This window comes from Monopterus albus, unplaced genomic scaffold (assembly GCF_001952655.1).
Source record: "Monopterus albus unplaced genomic scaffold, M_albus_1.0 scaffold19.1, whole genome shotgun sequence".
Taxonomy (NCBI): domain Eukaryota; kingdom Metazoa; phylum Chordata; class Actinopteri; order Synbranchiformes; family Synbranchidae; genus Monopterus; species Monopterus albus.
Genome location: NW_018127899.1, coordinates 564,114 through 583,881, shown reverse-complemented (window position 1 = coordinate 583,881; position 19,768 = coordinate 564,114). Strand labels below are relative to the sequence as shown.

General features: G+C 41.5%; 1 protein-coding gene across 10 annotated transcripts in view; it reads right to left on the bottom strand.

Annotated features, from left to right (window-relative positions):
• Nucleotides 1-19,768, bottom strand: part of LOC109956368 (transcription factor SOX-6-like) — a 104,031-nt gene that overhangs the window by 72,613 nt on the left and 11,650 nt on the right. For 2 of the 10 annotated variants that reach the window (XM_020593398.1, XM_020593388.1), the window contains exons 1-2: nucleotides 15,974-16,105; nucleotides 15,173-15,242 (exon numbers count right to left, since the gene is read on the bottom strand). The exons of 1 other annotated variant lie outside the window; for it this stretch is intronic. The gene's annotated coding sequence lies outside the window, so the exon portion shown is untranslated. Of the gene's footprint in view, nucleotides 1-14,642; nucleotides 14,725-15,172; nucleotides 15,243-15,435; nucleotides 15,596-15,832; nucleotides 15,854-15,973; nucleotides 16,106-16,126; nucleotides 16,148-16,222; nucleotides 16,259-19,768 lie in introns of those variants that run through there. 7 more of the 10 variants (XM_020593389.1, XM_020593391.1, XM_020593390.1 and 4 more) reach the window with 6 other exon arrangements.

Sequence of the window (19,768 nt, the reverse complement as noted above, 5' to 3'; positions counted from 1 at the left end):
GTTACCTTCAGAATTTATGCAAAATGAACACACAGGTCACCCACGTTTCTGAAGTAATGCTAATAAAACATACATGCGTCTTCATGCTAATGGTTTGGGAATACATAATGTAAAAAAAGACTGTGTAAATCTGTGTCCAGCAAACCATAATGCTTTGCTGGATGCAAAAAGAAAAAAACATTATGAGTTTTGCAGACTGAAAGTTTAAACAGCCTTTTGCGGTCAATCAAGTCAGACTATCTTTGAGTCTGTCAACAAAGATAAAACTGCACTACAAAAGATACACAGACACCACGAGAAAAAAAAGTTCTACTTTCTAAAAATAAAAAGCATTTTGGAGAGCTACGATTTTTCTTCTGACTGCAGCTCTTACGCCTGACAATATTAGGCCTGTCCCTACTGAGACATAGGAAGCAATTGAGTGATTACAGCAGCAGGAGCACCCTTCTCCCAAAGAGCCCAACAAAAGAATGAGCTCGGCTTCATGGAGACACTCTCACGAAACAGTAATGTGATGATAATGTCACGCTGATAGCTGAAAAACAAATTCATTTTTCACACACACATCTTTCATTGCCTTGAGGCTCTCAGAAAGCCTTTTCATATTGTATTCTTTCCCCTGGAAGCTATTCTCCTAAGATATTACGTGGAAAGTTATACTGGTGAGATTGCCTTTCTGATAACTAAACACTGCCTGCACTGTTGATTGAAGAATTTTAATTTTTCATCCTCATGCATTTTTGAGTTTTATGAGCATGACGTCAGGAAGATGGTTAACAGCTGATGATAAAATCTCTGTTGAATACATGCTATATTCCTATCAGGATAAATAATCACAATGAAGCTATGCTCAGCAATGTTACTTACTGTTCCTTTTGAGCATTTTGGTTTAAGATCCCTTCCTTCCTTTGTTGCCTATAAAAAAAATCTTCCAGCCTTTAGCTTAAACACATGTTCAACACACAAACTGCTGCTGGTGGCCAGCTAGCTAAGTCTCCCTCTACAACATGGACAGTAACTTAGAATCCCTTTGTGAGTGAAAGAAAAACGAAAACCAGGGTCGGAATTTGGCAGGAAAGTGTTGTTCAGATCTGGCCTGGAACCTGGCGGCTTGGCAGAAACAATCAGGCATTGTGGAGTGTGGACGGAGAGGGACCTGTGACAGATGAGAGCTGCAGAGAGAGGGCCCCCTCTTAGAAAAACAGTACACAAAGTGCCATTCACAACTCGGGTCCCTTCTGCCACTTGTGGAGTGAGAGAAGGGCTCCAACAAAGGCCTTCGACTTAGCCAACTGGGTGTAAAATCTCCAGCCGCCCCAGCTGGATAGAACTGAGGAAGTGGGAAATACCAAAGAAAGAAAGTAAGGCAGAGATGCAGAAGAGAGAAAAAGACTGGGGGTGAAAGAAAACTGAGGACCTTCCTAAGAACTGTTTGACTGTTAGATAGTACCAACAAGAAAATATGGTGAAATAGAGCAAAGAGGAGGTTTAAACAGAAACAAAGGTAGGTGTTCTGTACATAGCATACAGAAACTTTAGCAACACATGCTATAACCCTGGAAAATTTACATTATTGGTGGTATCCCGCATTAGCATCAAATGAGCAAGGCACTGAAATTATCATTCTGGTGCACTAAACTCACCAAAATAACTGACCTGGTGGCAAGGTGGCATTGGTACAACAAAGTCAACCAATAAAAGACCACCTTAGTTAAAATCCGCCTAATGCCCGAGTCAACTAACTCAGACATTTGCATACTCACATAAAGATCCTCCGGGCAAGGTCTAGATCATTTTAGGGTTCCAGCACATGTCTGAAAAGGGCTCGTGTCTGACTCACCTGCCAGACTTTGTTTATAACCTGTATCATAATCAGAGTGCTGACATTTCTTGCCCCGTCAGTCTTTTTAAAGCAATGGTGCCATGTTATCAGCTTGCTAGGTATCAGCAATTATCTTTTGAGTACAATGCTTTTATAGTGGTAGTGTAGTGTTGCACTTCCATAAAGTTGAAGGACTAAAAAAGAGATTAAAAGAAACTAAAGCATCAGAGACAGCGCTTTAGTTTGAGCTATAAATATGATGGATCCTACACCTCCCATAATGCAACTTGATGGCATCTACCCCTGCCTCCTAACAGCCAACTTCTTACTTCATAACTAATTGCTGCAGAGAACATGCTCAGTGGCCACCAGTAGAAACTTGTGGTTGTACTGGGCAACTCCCAGGTGTGAATGAGCAGCAGAGCGTTGCTAAAAAGAGCATGTGTTCTGTTACACTCTTTGGATAAATAAATGAAAAAAGGCCTAAAGAGAATAGGCCTTGTATGAAAAGGACTCTCCCAGCTCCTAAATCTTGCATCTGTCTGGACTCTCATTAGATCATGACAGACTACTGCAAACAAAGGGCACAGTCATAGGTCAGACATGTGGAATGTGAAAACGCACACACACACAAACACTGCCGTTTTCTCTCCTAGAGATTTCCCGTCCCAGCTCTGCAACCCAAAATAGAAGCATTTCATAGCAGTGCTAGTTACCCCATTTCATCACTGCCATAATAGCAAGAAAAGCAGTTTTGTTTTCTGAACTTCCAACCCATTAACATGGATTTCACTGTCAGATGCAGCTCTGTATCTCTGTAGCCAGCAGAGCCAACAAGCGGCTGCTCCATTTTAAAGTAATAGGTGCTTAACATGTGCAACTGGAGATATTCTCTGATCTATGCATGGCTTAAATGAGATAAAGAAGGGGACTGAGCAGAAGGCGGATGCTGTGCATGATGGTCAGGTTAAAGCAGCATGTGCATCAATCAATGTCAAAACCAAATCCATTCACAATTCTCAGGTAAACACAACTTACTGTGTGTGATTGTCAGTTTGTTACACTGAAGAACTCTGTGTATTTGCTCCATTAGGAAATGCAGTATTTACATCCAACAGGCAGTAAGAGGGGAAGGGCAGGAGCAGGTACACAGTGTAACTGAATTCACTCTTATTGACCTCAGCAAGTTATTCTAGTTAAATATTTTAGTTGATACAAGTTAAATATTGGCATTTTTTTCTATTTTATCAACCGTAGAACAATATCAGTTGCTTCAGTGAGGAGACGATTCTACAGCTCCTTCAAAATGTGGTCATCAGGCCATCATCATTGGCCAGCTGGCCTAAATTCATGCTTGTTTTTTGAGCTTCTACAATTAGATTTTATGTTTTCATCATCAACACTAAGATTTGCTTACCGTTAAGCTACAGCTTTTGCTATCCCTTTATTATCTCTGGCAGTAGACGGCCTTTGTGGACAATGCTGCAAATTAATGAGCTCTTTTTTTACTGCATCATTGAACATAATGTCTGGGAAGTACGATGCACACCACGCCACACCAATACGAACATGTTAGTCATTGCACCAGGGAGATGGCACTGAAGAAGAATGTAAATACTCCTTTATAATGTATCATGTGGGAATAAATTCAATTTATCCTGTGTACACAGAATATTCAATGTCCACACAAACATTGCAATTTAAGGGTTATGTCTCTCATCAGATGGACACCTAGAGGAAACATGGGGTCCGATGTCTCCATTAGTCCTGCCGATGGAAAATCTCAATCAAGGCGAATGATGGAACACTCAAAAAATGATGAATGCCTTGTTTGTACAGTGGGGGTAAACACACACCACTATGCTGGGTCCCTGTGTTCAGGCTCTGTGCTACTGTGATGCCAGACCAAAACCGCAGACCCCCAGAAATCCAGAAGTGGTCTTACTGACCAACACCGTCTCTTGTGCTTGTTATTTTTCCTGGCACATGAACACACTTCTAGCTAACACAAATACAGTACACACATACATTTATCTACTCCATGGCAATGATACAGAGTAAACCATTGAAGAAACCATTGACCAATGTCAACACTCAAAAGTAGCTCAAAAAGGACTGTTTGTCTGCTCCCTCCTGTTCATGCTAGAAGCCCCAGTCAGGCCAAACATGTTCTCTCTTAATCCTTAAAGTAGAGCACATTGTTCAGGTAGTTATAGCAGCTCATCATACAGACAGATTCTGCCTATAAAGCAGCAGATGTAGAGTTCTTAATAAAAACAAGCAAAGCAGCACAAGACACCTTTCTATAGCCTCTTTAACACCGATTCCACAAAACAAAAGCCAGCGTAATACTGCCACCTCTTCCCTTTTACACAGAGACCAAGAGGGAACGGTCGCAGCAGTTTTACTGCCTCTTGTAGAGGAATAAAGGAGGGTTAACACTGACCCCACATGCCAGCTTGGTGATTTTTATACTGGTAAAAGGAGCTAAAACATTCTATAGTCAAAGACAACTGAACTTGCTGTTGGCCATCAAAAACATGTCAATCAACTTACAGCTTGCCATTCAAACACCTCACCAGAGGTAATAACCCTTTTAACAGCAGAAGCTGTTTATATTAAATACATTTTCCAGATTAAGCAATCAAAGCAGGATCCTTTTCCAAAGGGTTCCATTTCACAGATACCTTTGGCAGTAAAGTCTATTTCAGGGTGACAACAACAGTAAGAAGTCATGATAGAAACCTGTGGCAAGACGACAGCTGTCCTCACACATTTTTTAGAGTGACTGCATTAGCCCTGAGGCTAGCAAAAGGAAAAAATGAGCACTTCAATAAGTCATTACAGGTCTCACCGCAGCCAAGAACAATCATCAGACATCCATGTTTACTGTTCTTCAGCATTGTTAATTTACTGCATTTGTCCATCCCCACTTTATATTTATAATTCAGGGAATGTTGAGCTAAAATGACATGACAGCACAGAGGGACAAAATCTCTCAAACACGAAAGTGAAGAGCAAGTACAATAAATGTCATCTCTTACTTTCACTTGTTGATTTGGAGACAGACAATAAAAGACAAAGGCATTATAGACCATTCACATGTTCTTAGTTAGAACAAAAAGCCACTATAGTCCTAAAGAGAAACAAGTAATACTCATATATTTTGGACGTTTAGGCCCAATCCTGCAAAGGACCTGAAAAAACTGAATAAATGTACAACTTTTGTTTTGCAAATTCAAATTAATTTACACAAACTACATTTACAGATAGACGGACAATAAGAAAGACAGACAGACAGATACTTGATCCCAAGCGAAATTAAGGTTATGAAAAGATTTGAATATTAGGCTGCGTGTTCATAACTGAAAACCAAACGTTGATCAAACAAGGAGTCCCGGAGTATAACATCATATGCCGGAGCGTCCAAACAGGTGGCTTTTCGAGCACCCAGGAGGCGTCAAAGCCTGTTAATCCCAGATTAGGGCTGACAAGTCTTTTCACTAAATGTCCCCATTGTAACCCCAGTTGCGCTGCATTGTGATACCAATGATGCTCTGACAATGAGTTTTGTTCCCTATCTGAAAAAGATCTCTGAGGCTTTCCTCAGCTTTGTTAACATGAAATGGCCGCATTATTCAGAGGCACACAACTTTCAATCCATCAATAAAAAAAACGTATTTTTATTCAATTAATGACTGGCCTGAATACATAATGTGTACAGAGTCTAACAAGTCATCTGTGCTCAGAACACAGGATTTCATTTCTACTCATTTTGGTAGTCTACAGCTCCCACAGTACACTAAAGCTAAAACAGTTGGAGAAACAAAATTCATCACATCATTAATGTTGTGTCCTTTCATCTGGTTTACAACATGCAACAAACTGTCACAAAAGCTTTAGCTAGCGCACTCGCTCAACTGCTCAAGACATGCATAAACTCACAAAATAGGCAAGCAAACATGCTTGCAAAAAGCAGGAGCATATTGCTTGCATATTTCTGTGTGTCATATACTTGTTTTGACACACTAGTCTGCCCTTTAACTTGCTTTTGCCTTTAATTAGCTAAATAGCACTGAGCTCTAGAGGCGATTAATGTTTTACTCTGCTTTTTGACAACTTCCACATTGTTATTCCATTTTGCTTTGTTAAATGTTGAGAGCTTTATTTTTTTTAATTTTTTACTGATTACTCTGTTTTTAAAACATTATATATAAAGACACATCTTGGTGTCCTTTATTTCTTGGTCTACCGTCACAGCTGATCCTGGCTTGTTATAATGATGCTATGTCATAGAATTTAAGTTTTGTCCTCTCTCAAACTCCTTGTCATTTATTCTGAACAACTTAGTAGAGATGTTGAAACAACAGTGGAGTGTCATGAAAACCTTTCCTCCCCAGGAGTAGCTGTCTTGTTTGGCTGTTGGCGGCACATCACTGTCCCCCCCCCCCACATGTCGAGCTGCCACAGTCCAGTCTAATCCTTCCCCTGTTCTGGATGAAGCCACGTGTTACAGAGTGTATGTGAGTGTGTTTAGCTGTGTGTGTATTAGGGGAACAGGCTGTGCGATTTGAAAGTTACGTGTGAGTCAGTAAGATACACCATAGATGAGTGGCCTGTATTCAAATGCTGAAGAGGTCGTTTTGTGCACAGTTCACACTAGTTTAGAAAAAAAAAAAACAGACGGGCAACGTGAATGTCATGCGCCACCTTTCTCTGGAGTATAAAAATAAGCAATGTACAAATACACATATACACACAGTCACAGCCTTGAGGGGTGTGAGTGTGTGCTGCAAGGCCAGAGCCTCTCTATGCCACACAAGGCAGCCATTTTTCTTTACTTGCCAACAGCAGATATACGTACATTGTTCGCAGTGCACAAAGCCTCAATTCAAACCATGTAGGGTGTTCACCGAGCCAATCACAGCAGCCGTTATGGACTTAAGCTCTTGAATCAGAGCTCATATTCAAGACTCAGATGGAGTTGTTAAGTTCAATATGACTAATAGCAACTATGGAAAGTCTGGCATCTGTGCATCAGGCAATAAGACCAAAGCTTTTGTGCCAATGCGTTTCTAATCACTTAAAATAACACAGCAGCACTTAAAGCCGTAGTGATTCCAGAGTAGAAACAGTTCATAAAAGACCTTCTGAAGTGCTGATGTTGATAGCTATTCAATAGGAAAATAATATTCCTACACTGAGGCAATATGGTGCAAATTTTCAGTTACTTGGAATAAACAGGAGAAGAAATTTATAGCAATATCAACAATCCCACAAACAAAAACAGAAACATCAGCAGTTTAAAAAGTCAAAAGAAACATGCATCACGTATGGAAAAAAGCAAAACCACCCCAGACAAATGACAAATTAGAAAAACGAAACTGGAGCAGGGGGGTTACTACTCTAAAGTGAATGGATAAAGGTCTCCCTCCCTCTCTTTCGTTCTGCTGCTGGTTGAACTGTGAGTGGGACTTGTCCAGCTGCTCTGGTTTTTATCGTATTAAATATCATATCTGAACAAACGTCTCATGATACTCGCGCAAGAATTTCACAGTTGCTGGAAGGGAGCAGCTTTTTTTAATAAATCTGCTTTTTTTTGCACAGTGCTCCACCAGACTGCTTTGCCCTCTCTCTCTCTCTCTCTCCCTAAATCAGAGCACTAGCTTGCGGGCTGTAAATCACAATTAGGGTGTTCATTAGATATGGCTGATTTATTAAGACCCAGGGCTTGTCTCTAGGCTTTTCAGCCATATATTAGCTGACTAGAAGATCTCATACATACGGTAGTTATGAGACATGCTGTTCACTGTATGGCATATAGGGTCATATGCCAATAGACATTAATTATTGAGTAGGATTCCATAGGTTAAATTAATAGCATCCAGATGATAAATCATTTGCATTCATATTTTGTTTTCTGTAGCAGTGCCCACACGCAGCAGTTCTCATTGCACATCTAAACGTGTATCACTTCATAATGACAAACTGGTAACAGCATCAAAAATCTATCTCTGTTATCAGCGAGTGATGCAGCATGTCAAAGGAAGCCAAGCATTGTGGAGCCTCATCCAAAGCCTTTAACAAACATACTCCGGAACCGCTTGCCCACTTAAACACGCACACATAAATTTGGCCTGTGTTCATATCACAGTCACTCCAGGCGTAAGTGTCCCTGGCTCACATAATGCAGCATTGTTTCCCCTGTAAATCAAAGCGCGTTTATCGCACTGCATATCAGCTATTGTCAACAATGGCCTGTAAACACAGGAACTAGACAAGGTGGTGTATCTTTCATGTCAAAAGCAATGCTGTCTGTATGTGCCATATGAATACAAATTCAGCATTTTCCAAGCTGCTATTCCTGTGCTGAATGACTGAGATCAATAAATTATATTAACATTAGAATTGCACTGCAAAAACATCCTGACACCGCAATCAACAGCTTTTGATTTCCAAAATGGCCCTTCACAAACTGGGCCTGCAGCCAAACTCATTTGTTTTTCTTTTTTCCCTCTCTCGCTTTAGGTTTTTCTCTCAACACACCAGCATCCCTGCACATCGCCTGGCACCTTATGGGCCTGAACACTGAACCTCAAGGCAACTACAGAAATAGCTCTGGATTAGTTCCAGCTTGACCAGGTGAGCTCCAACTTGTTCAGGCCTATTTATACTTTGTGTGAAATCCTACTGTCATGAATAGAGGAGAGCTTTACAGGATAGATAGGAAGATGAGATAAAGAGCCAAGAAAGAGGTCAAAAGCCTTCCTGCTCTTAATCTAGACACTGATCCGCTAGACGAGAGATCAATTACATCAAGTCTAATGTTCCACCAATGGTTCAGTTTACTATGAGAGGACTAAGAAAACCAGCTGGAACCTCTGTAGTTTGTTAAACATTTGCTTCAAAAAATGGCTTAATTATATGCAATTATATGAGTAAATCAACATCTCAGACACATAAATGCTGTTACACTGTCAAGTTCAATTCAACATTTCAAACATGGGCATGTATCTTCATGCACTGACTCCTGGTACATGACTGATGGTGACAGCAAACAAAGGAGAAGATTAGGGGACTGAGTGTGCGACACACTGCCACAGGTCAGGCGCAAGAGTCGTTTCTATCTGTGATTATGGACAGGCTGACAGCAGCAGAGGATGCAGCCGGAGCCAGCACTCGACACCCTGCTGCTCCACTCATTCCAATCCCAGTGGGTCCGGTCGACTGAGTGCATGATGCTTGTGTAAATGTGTAAAACCCCAAGAACTCGGCATGCCTTGCCACCACTGTCAGCTAGACTAATTCTAATGTATTTGCTGAGCAGACAAAGCAGATTAAAAAAAAGCTGTGGAGTAGGGATTTAGTGTAGAAGTTACATGAACTCTTAAGATGTGACAGCGTAAAGCAGAACAGGCTCATGCTTGGTAAACCTACTGTAACTAAATAAACATTAAAATCCAGTAAAAGCCAGGCACCATGTTTCATTGCCTTTAATCAGAGAAGATTATTGCGTTCATTTCTTATTGTTAATTAAAAGCCCTGAACTTAACATCATGGAAATAATTCTGGTTTCTATGTCTATATTTAATTAATTTGTACACATAAACATAATTCACTGTATGAATTACTGCTCAACTGTCCACTTTTACACATGGTGTCATTAGTTTTAGTTGTCCAGTCTCTTTATCAGCGTAGCCTCTAATTGCTCTGCGGCTCGGATGATTTTGAAGTTAACCAGGAGCGATGTCATCCCTCCGCTCTCGCCACAATGGGCCTCATTGGATTAGGTTCGAGCAGGCTTTGTTAAAAGCTGGTGCAAATCTAATCAAGGAAGACATTTCAATTATGCTAGCATGTACTTAAATGATCAGATCACTAAAAATGGAGGAGGGGGCAGGCCAGTGTAGGAATGCAATCAGCAGCCATTAAGGCCAGTTAATTTTGGCTGATGGCAGCTTTAAAATGAGGTGCAGGATTTTTACTGTAATGAGAATACTGTAATTATGAGGATGCAATGTTGATGGTGTTTGATAGTGAGCTGCAGCCGGGGTCAGTAAAGCTGCCACAAGCACTTAAGCATTAGCATTGCTGCAGATGAGGCACGTTGTATCCTGACCTTTCTTCTTTCTGCAGCCACAGGCAGCACTGCATTCGAACGCAAGCTCTTTAATGCTTTTTAAAGAAGCGGTAAAGGGAGCTGGTATGTAAAAGGTGAGGAAGCACATTGTTTGGAGAAAAAAAATATGCCAGGTCACCATGATCTAAGAACTAGGTGGCGTCCCCTGTAGCATGACAGCAGAGACTGACCCTGACCCCTGACCTCAATGACCTATGATCATTAAACATGAAGCAATTATCCTGAATGTCAACTCGTCTTGCAGCATTCCTCAGCAGGAGGCCTGAAAATCCAGCAGATAACAGTTATCACCAGAGGAATGGGGAAAATGACCTGGCACTGAATACACACTCACAGTGTGTGCACAATGGAGATCTTTCTTATATCACAGATATAATCACATAAAACCTTTTACACTTTATTTTAGCAGATCAAAGAGCATAACAGAATTTGGACATCCAGAAATGTTGAAATATCATTGTTAAAACTGTCACAATATGTTTAAACTAACATATTTTTATTACAGACCCATTTTGTTTCTGCAGATGTCAAGTCTAGCATGAAAATTACAGCTTTTCATATTATGGTGCAATATGATTTGTGCTTTATACTCATTCTTCTAAGTACATTACACAAAATAATGCACTGTCCTGAAAAATAAAGTCCTCACCATCAGAGTCTGGTGCCACAGTAAGAAAAAAACAGATTTAATGTCACTTCTCTTCATCGTTTTCTCCACTCGCCTTCTTGCCAGTTTCCCATGTACAACAGTTCCCTCCACTGCCAAGTCTTCATTTAGTCTCTGTCATGTGTTTTTTCTGCAGCGCCAGCACTGAAGTCACCAACCGCTTTTCACCAGAAGGTTAATGCTTTTACAGCATTTGACATGTTAGGGTTAATGCAAACTTACAACCACTGCTTGAGAATTATTTGCTGCAAATACTCAAAATGTACTGATTTGATGTTCAGTCAGTTTCGCGTCATTAATGTCCTGTGGCGGGTCAGATATCACCTCCTGAATGTAATATAAAAAGAGACCTTAGATATTTTTGAGATCTGACTCCTAAAAAGTTATTTTGGCACTAACCACTATGAACAAGTCTGAAACAGGGATGTGCTTCTCACCAGCCAACACCATCCACTGTTTTTCTTCTGTGCCATCCAGTTGCATATTCCATCCTAAAACATCCTAAAACCTGGTTCAGTTCCAGATGGGGACCATTCTTGCATGTCATACTCCTCTCTCTCTGCTGGCTGCCCAAAAATGTGAAAATGCTTTTCAAATCGTTCCTGGCTGGAAAAGGAAATCACTGGAAAACGTCCATAAGTAAAAGAGGAATTGTTCCGTAAACTGCTGCTGAGAACCTCATCAAGGCACATAACCCACAGATGATGCTGTGGAGGTGATAACTGGTCACACTGGCCACCTCTAAGGAAAGTGTGATTGGGTGCTATGCCCTGCATTGAAGCGGGGCGCTGCTGAAAACAGCGAACATTGACTAAGAAAACGATTTGCCTGGGTAAATCAAAGGTTAAACTACAGATCCATCCTGGGGCAGCTCTCCTCCCTCACCTCCCTCCTTTCTCACTCTGCCTCTTCATCTAGTCTGTGCATTACCTCACCAGAGGAGGATCTGCCTAAAGCCGCAGCGGTCACACAACAGACAAAAGCGCTCATCTCCAGGAAGCCGCTGCCGCTGCCTGTGGTTTTGGAGAGGAGAGAAGAGAGAGGAAAAAGTGACTCAGCCCTACAGCTTCTTTCTTCTCTCTGCCGACTTAGGGATAAACGCAGGGATAAAGCACAGGGGGAGATAATATTTAGAGCAGGCCCCATTTCAAGGGCAATAGAAGACAGAGAGTGGAGAATGAGCTTGGGTGGTTTGGGAAGTAGCCACGAGGGTCAGTCTATACTGTTTCTGGCAGCAGGCCTTGCACTGTGGATTTATGTGTAAGTAGGGAGGAACCGCTGCTGGCCCAGCCCTGCATTCAGTCCCGGCCGATGCAGCTCCACGAGCTGCTTCAAAGCGGGCCAGATGGGCAACGTTGATGAGGCATGAGTGCGCTAAACACAAACACACATGCAAGCACAAACACAAATAAATTCATACAGACTCACCCTGACAAACAACTAAATACATAACACACAAAAATACTATATATATTTGTTGCACATGTGCTGGTGAGCTGGCAGACATGAACAAATGTGTCGACTTGAAGCGAGACCAAAGCAAATCACTGAAACTCACTTCTCTTTTCCCACTTTCAAATAAGTTCCTTACTGCAAACCTGTAAAACATTCTGCCCCTCCCAGACCTAAGTGGATATTTCTTATGTGTGGACAAATCAGATCAGTTAACTAAATGTCCAAGCTTAGGAGGGCATAATAGCTCATTGTTAACATAAGGACTGAGAAACTACAGTAAATTATTGTTGGACGCTGCCCATTAGCAGGTCTGATTCATCTCACACTGTAACACAGCAAAGTTCGCACACAAAGCTGAAGTAAAGAGGAGCAGAGCAGAGAAGGGCCTTGTTCTGAGGCGACCAAACAGGTAACCTCAGTGGGGTTCATTACCTCGTTAGCTCACCACAAATCATACCAATGGCTGCCTTCTGTCTGGTCACTTTCCTAACTCTTTGCAAATGATATTTATGCAATTACAGCAACCACGTGTAACAACAGACATCCAAAAATATGCCTGTTACGATGCATCAAGTGGCTTCATTCTTTCCTCAATGTCTTTCTCACTACAGCTGTTTTTATGACTTTGATTTTGCAGGTCCAACATGTACGGTTATCTCACATGAAAACGGCTGTATCTATCAATGCCATGCTAAGTAACACACTGAGTAAATACTCTGTAGGACTAAATGAGCTGTGGTCTTATTTTCCTAATCCACTAAACAGATTTTGAATACACAAATAAAAATCTGGATCTAGTTCTCCACGCTCTGAAGGTAAACAAACTGCAACCAATAAACCTGTTTCTAGTCAGATTTTGTGAACTGTCCAATAACGTCAGATCGTCTAAACATTAGTCATAGACACACCCGGCCCGAGCTCTTCTGATCAAAGCCATTAGAGTTGTACAGTAAGTAGAGGCCTTGATTTTGCAAATCCTGCATCCTCTTCTTTTGAAGCTCTTTAAAACAAACCAATGAATCTCACAATATTTTCAAACAAGTACACTTTGCACACAGCTGCTTTATGCAATAAAATAAACTCGAAGGACAGCGTCTTACATAATGCAGTATTACACACAGGCAACTGCCACTTTGGTACAAACTCTTACCCTGCAGCATCTCAAGGTAGCACTGTTGCTCAGCAAGCCCAATCACACAGACTAGTGAATGAAATACAGAAGCCACCCAAAGGTACAGGGGCCACGCCGTGAACGCAACCACGCAGTAACCAGTACAAGAGAGGCTATAAAATACAGCATGCATCCATTTCTCATTACAGCATCTAGACTTCGGAAACAGCCTTGACTAACGCTTATCCAAACACACACAGCAGCTGATATTAAAGCACTGAATGTAGCCTACTTGTAGAACAGCTGAATTTGACGAGTTGTGGCGTTTACTATCCTCGCGATCGTTTCCTCATTGCAACATTTGCGTTTTAAATGCTTCTCAAAGGCCAGCTGCATACGATGGGGCATTTCGGGATAGAAGCACAGCATGTCTGTGGTCCGTCAAAACATTCTTCAAAGTTGAACATGAGTTTCACATGTGGCAGTAGAGGCACCAAATGGTGAGGCAGGTTTCAGGGCCATCAACACACTTGGCATGGAAATGTGTTGTATAAAAATATGTTTTTACAATCTACGGATGGGTGATGGTGGTGTTGGAGGAGGGAGTGGGGGGGGGGGCTGTCTGTTCTATTTATCAGTGCAATTAGCAGTTAGAGAAAAATGTATAAGGTTAAAGGATTTTAAAGATAAATATCATCTATCAAAGAATCCAAAAAAGATGTATGTATGTTGCTCCCCAAGCTGATCTAGAGCTGTGTTGTCAGACCTTTTTGGCTTGTGACTCCTCTGAACAAAGACATTATTACATCTTGTTGAAAGTGTCATTACAGCTGTGACCAGCTAAACCAGTCGATGCTATATTTGAATACCTTTCAGAGGGGAGAACAGGTTTTAAAAAACCCAGTTATTTATGAGAGAAAACCACCAAATATCTTAAGAATATGTGGGAAAAAAATTGCTGCAGATTTTTTTCTGCTGTCCAATATTAAGCATCAGCAACCTCAAAGATCTATTATGTGAGCCCTTAATGGCATCCTGACCAGTGGGAATCACAGTCCTAGATTTTGGTACAAGCCATAAATCATCTCTTAGAAACTGAACTCCCTGGCTAACTAGCAGAACACAGATTACACCCACAACAAAGCACTGAAACATGTCTGTCCACTCTGCGAGCAAGATGCCAGACAGAGTCAAACAGACCACTTGTTGACCTAACAGTGACACTGCTCAGAGGCCACTAGAGAGGGCCTTAAGAAGTATTCTTAAACAGGGGGATTAACCAGATGGTCAGATCACTCTTTTCTCCAACCTCTCCTCTCTGTATATTTCATATGTCTCCTACTTCTGCTGAAACCATCAAGATCGGCAACTGTGACCTCACCAGCTTAATTTGGCCTAGTGTTACCTACAGCGCAATCTGACTCCAGATATAATCTTTATTGCTCACAGAGAGAAAGTCCATTAAAAGGGATACTGTAGGTCTTGCGCTGAACGGTTCCTGGAGTGATGCCTGTGAGAGTCTTTAAAAGACCCCTTTCTTAACCCAAGTGAAAGCAGCCATTGAGGGTGCACAGGGCAGAATCCTAACTGGAGTGGAGGTCTGCATTTGCTGCAAAACAAATCAAAAGCGTTCTGTATGTGCTGATCGAGGGGAGCGAGGTAGTGGACATACACAGAGTCAGCTACAGTTTTGTTAACATATAGTAGCATGCACAAACACACACACACACTAGACTTTGTGTGCTGCTCTGCTAACACAGCTGCTGGTGCAAAACGTGGCGTGTTCAAACATCAGCAAGAGTTGCTCCATTCTGCTCCTAGTAAACAACAATGTGTTCCTTTTGAGAGCTTATCTGCCATTTTAGTGGAAGCAAATATCCAAAGTGCCAAACTGCGGCATAAAAGCCTACACAAGCTGGTAGTGTTACTGTACAAGAAAACACAGGCCATTTGTATCAGTCGATGAGGGAAACTTACAGAAACAAGAAACTTCAACTCCAACACCCTCTTCTCACTTGTGGATGATTTTAAAATTCATGAACCTCACCTGGAAAAGAGGAAAACAAGAAAATGATTATGATTCTGATATCACAACAACATCACTTTTGGTTTAAAAGGTTCACCCAAATTATTAAAAAAAAAAAAAGATATTTTGTCAGTGTTTTCACTGTAACCACATTCTACTGAAGAGCTACTGACTGCATGTTCTGTGGACTGTCCAGTGTAGCAGGATCACTTACTGGAAATAGATGTTGTTGGGGGATTTTTTTCTAACGCTGTGACCACCAAAAACAAGTTCCATTCACTTCCATAGCAAATAAAATGTCAGCAAATAAAGCTTTTAGGTGAAACAGTCTTGTTTATAGGGCAAGCCTGTCCCCATAGTCAGGAAACATTTTACTGTAATGGACAAAGGTGGGAGGAAGTCACAACCAAGTCCCAAGTTACTGTGGTGAGAATCAAGTAAGTCCAGTCGAGTCAAGCAAGTCACAAGTCAAGTCATACAAAATTCTGATGATCTGATAATGTTATAGGAATATCACGTATTTAAGTGAAATGTTCACAAACCACCTCTGATCAATAATTTAACATTTACAGGCTATAAATTAACCTGGCTATTAAGTAAGAAAGGCATACTTTTCAGAAACTCTTCTCGATAAAATGGGTAATCGATTCGACAGCCTAGCTTAATGTTAGCTTACTAGCTAAAGTTTGACTAGCCAAAAAGTTTGTGACGGATGACGTTGGTGGTCGTGTCGCATGATTTTTGACACATACCCCTATTCTCTTCTTGCTGCCGTTATCGACAATATAATCATTGGGTCCAAACTTTATTTTTGGACTAGTCCCCGCCATGACAACTACGGCTGTGTCCGAAACCGCATACTGCGACAGTACGTACTGAAAGAGATGAAGTACCTACATACTGACCGTTAAAACAGTAGGTACTGTATAGTATGAAGCCTGGTAGTATGAATGAGATTCGGACGTACTACATCCGCCATGTTGATACATCACGTGACATACGTTTTCATAGCAGCGTCTTCTTTGTTGGATAACTCCTCTCCCGGGGCATCATGGGATAGTGAAGTGTCCATCGTATGCACACTGCAAAATCCAACCGGAAGCAGTAGGTCATCCGGGTACTTTTCGCCTACTGTTTTTGGAATACTACGAATCCGGACATACTACTCGCCTCGCCTACTGCTTTTCGCCTACTATACAGTATGGTAGTAGGCGGTTTCGGACGCAGCCTACATCATGCTACCTGTGTTGCCCTCTGCTGGTCTGCTGTGGTGAGTTGCCAGGTTTGTGCGCAGTGTACTAGAAATCACCCAATTGCGTTTCAGAGACAAAACGTAACTCCTCAATATCTAGAAAAATGCAAATATTTAATAAAAACTGAAGTAACCTCAAGTCATCGTTCTTAAATCTGAGTCAAGCCTCAAGTCATGAACTCCAAGTGAAGTCAAGTATTTTACCAGTGTTAGTCAAACAAGTCTCAAGTCTTAAAATTTGCAGCTTAAGTTTGACTGGTAATGGACAATGACCAAATTCTTCACATCCCACCAACAAACTGAGGTTTGACAAAGTATGAAAATTTGAATTGGAACGTGTGTCCTGAGTCCAGTGAATACACTCTCAGCCCACTTGAGGTGCGTCTGTAACGGATGCTCGAAACAGAACAGAGGTCCTGTGTGAAGTCCACAGCAGAGCCAACAGAGGATCAGTGTATATTTCTCCAAGCGCTTTCACTGCACAAACAACGGCACATACTCAGCCATGAAAATCCTAATACACAACAAACAGGGTGACTCTTGTACATGGCTTTAAAATGGCTGTAATCCATCTTAAAACAGTTAGTGATGCCTGATACTTTCTTTCAGAGCTTGAGTCCAAAAAGATGAGGAGAAAAATACTCTCAGTAGATGGACAGCTCACCCATTCCTTAGCTGCCTGGCTTAAACAGACCTTGAATGAGTCCCAGTGTGGGAGAGGATGGGAGGCAGTTTAATTGAGTGTGGGAGGCTGCTAATTAAAGAAATAAAGAAGTGAACCGTTTGAGGACAGACGTACACAGAGAGCCTGTTCACACAGTCAGGCAACAAAACACACCACAGCAGCATTTCTTTGACACTCATGACAGTGCCTTAAAATGGCATCTAACTTCTACAAAGAGCACAAAACAAGCACGGCTTTGATTCTATGATTTGAAGCTAACTGAGGACAAGGAAGAAAAAAGAAAACACTGCACATGTATGACCTTTTATTCATGTCTTTAATCAGCTAAGTGATTCTCCCCTGGATGTATTTTTCTTTCAGAGCACAATTAAGAACAATTCTAACCAGAACAACTCAAAAGCTTGTACACTAAGAAGTTCTTGTAATGATAATAATATAATAATAAAAAAAAATTATCTGCAGAAACACAAACATCCTTACATTTATTTATTTATTTTGTAGAAGAAGCAATGTTGCCCGACAAAAGCTGAAAAGCCAAGGATTCAAAAAGCCACTTTTCAATCGAGCGATTACAAGTTGGATTCCCTTGAGCACCATTCACACTCTGTGGCTCTCGCTGACCCGTCTGAGCATGTTCCAGATGTCTGCAGAACCAGTTATTCTGTTTCCTCCCCCTTTTTTTACCCCCCCTCTCTTCCCTCCATTCCTCCATTCCATACACCCTGCCACTCATCTGCAGATGGCAGATCTGACACCTGGAGGATGCTGGGTAATCAGAGAGACATCTGGCTGCCCAGTACATGTGTACATACACATGCACTCACACATTCAGCAGCAGACTTGTGTGCAGGAATACAGTCACATCCATACTAGCATGCATGTATACTGCACACAGTGGCCCACAGGTTTCTGCATATGTTGTCAAGTACATACTGCATATACATGTGCATTTATAAAGTGCACTTCCATTTTTGTAATATGTAGAAATCATCCACAGCACAAAGTATTAACAGGGATGGTGCAGGGTAAATGAGACAAACGAGAAGGTCTTTCAACTCACTGTGTGCAGGAGTGGCACCATATTGAAGTCACTGAAAGTGTAACAGAAGGGTTAAGGAATATTATTTTAAATACCCACCCATATAGATTTTCAAGATCCTACATGTGCATATTAACCATCTGGGAGCTGCAACATTAACTCCTGTGAGGTTAGGGCCTGTAGCCCCATCCCCAACATTTCAAACCAAAAAATTTCCAAGTGGAGACAAAGAAATGAAAAAATAGGGTGTTCCATCCTCACTTTGCTATTCATGTTCTCCCACATGTCTAATCCCAACCGTTGCTCTTCCTATCCTCCTCCGAGGGAGAGCAGACATATGAGACCTAGGCTATAATGGCATTCCGGGCTCCTACTGACAACTGCAGGAAGTAACAGCTACCTTTTTGGTCCACTGTCCAACAGCTGTAAAATGGCACATGTTACCCTACTGTTGAGCCAGCAGCAAAATGCACCTGTCTGCAAAAGAAACCTAGAGCAGCAAAATGAAAGGCCGGGGACTTTGGCCAAAGCAAAGCTGTGACATCATAGCATTACAGATAGTAACATGAGAGGTAAGAGACATGGTGCATGACCAGGAGATCCACTGTATTATATTCAGAGCAAGGTCTGCACCTGCACAGTGAATGCATGTGTTCACACAACAAAATATGCACAGTCTCAGAAATGTCTTGTTGCAGCTGTCAATGCCACTTGTGCAGACGTGGACATACTGGAGCTAAGAACAATGGAACTCTTTGCGATAGAGGCTTTCTCAATGATCCTAGCACCACATGAGGCTCTGTGCTGCCACTTCCATGTTTGCACCATAGCAAATGGAGTATGTTTCCAACTGACAATTAAACAAGAATGAGGTTCAGATAACACAAACAAGATGAGCTTATACGACCATGTCTACAGGTCTTGTAATGTTTTTGGTATTATTTCTCTATTTTCACTCAGGGGGTCTAAGCAAGCAACTTATCCTCACTTATCACCGAGCTGTTATTTTACTGCTTTTCACATAATTTGCTTAATCAAATATGAGAAAATTGCTGCAAAATTATGTGTCCACTGGCAATTGTTTTTTCCAGCTCTTGAAGAGTAACATTCAAAATGCCAGTTTGAAACAAACTAGTTTGTATGTGTTGTCCAAGGAGGCAGTGTTTATAGCACTTCTGAATGGCCACATGTGAAGGCAGAGTGAAAACCCACCTGTCACAGAGAACAGTGAAACACAATAATTAGTCAAATGAAACAGACAGTCTTCCCTGAAAGCCTTTGTGCTGCTGTAGTCCTTTAGACAAAATAATTAAAGCAGTTGTGTGAAAAAAAGAGCCTGAAAGTTCAAAACCTGCCTACTTTCTCACCTACGGGCTCTTCGCCAGGTTGTTTGTTTCAGAAATTGTTAGACACGAACCCCTAAGTGTGACACTTTGTGAAGAGCCAACAAGCATGTCATTAGAAGCATAATGACCCCTTTATAGAGCACAGAGGTCAAAAGGCAGTTGGCTGAGTGGAAAAAGCACAGAGCTTTGACACTGGAGATCAGGGTTTGCATCCTTATTCCATGT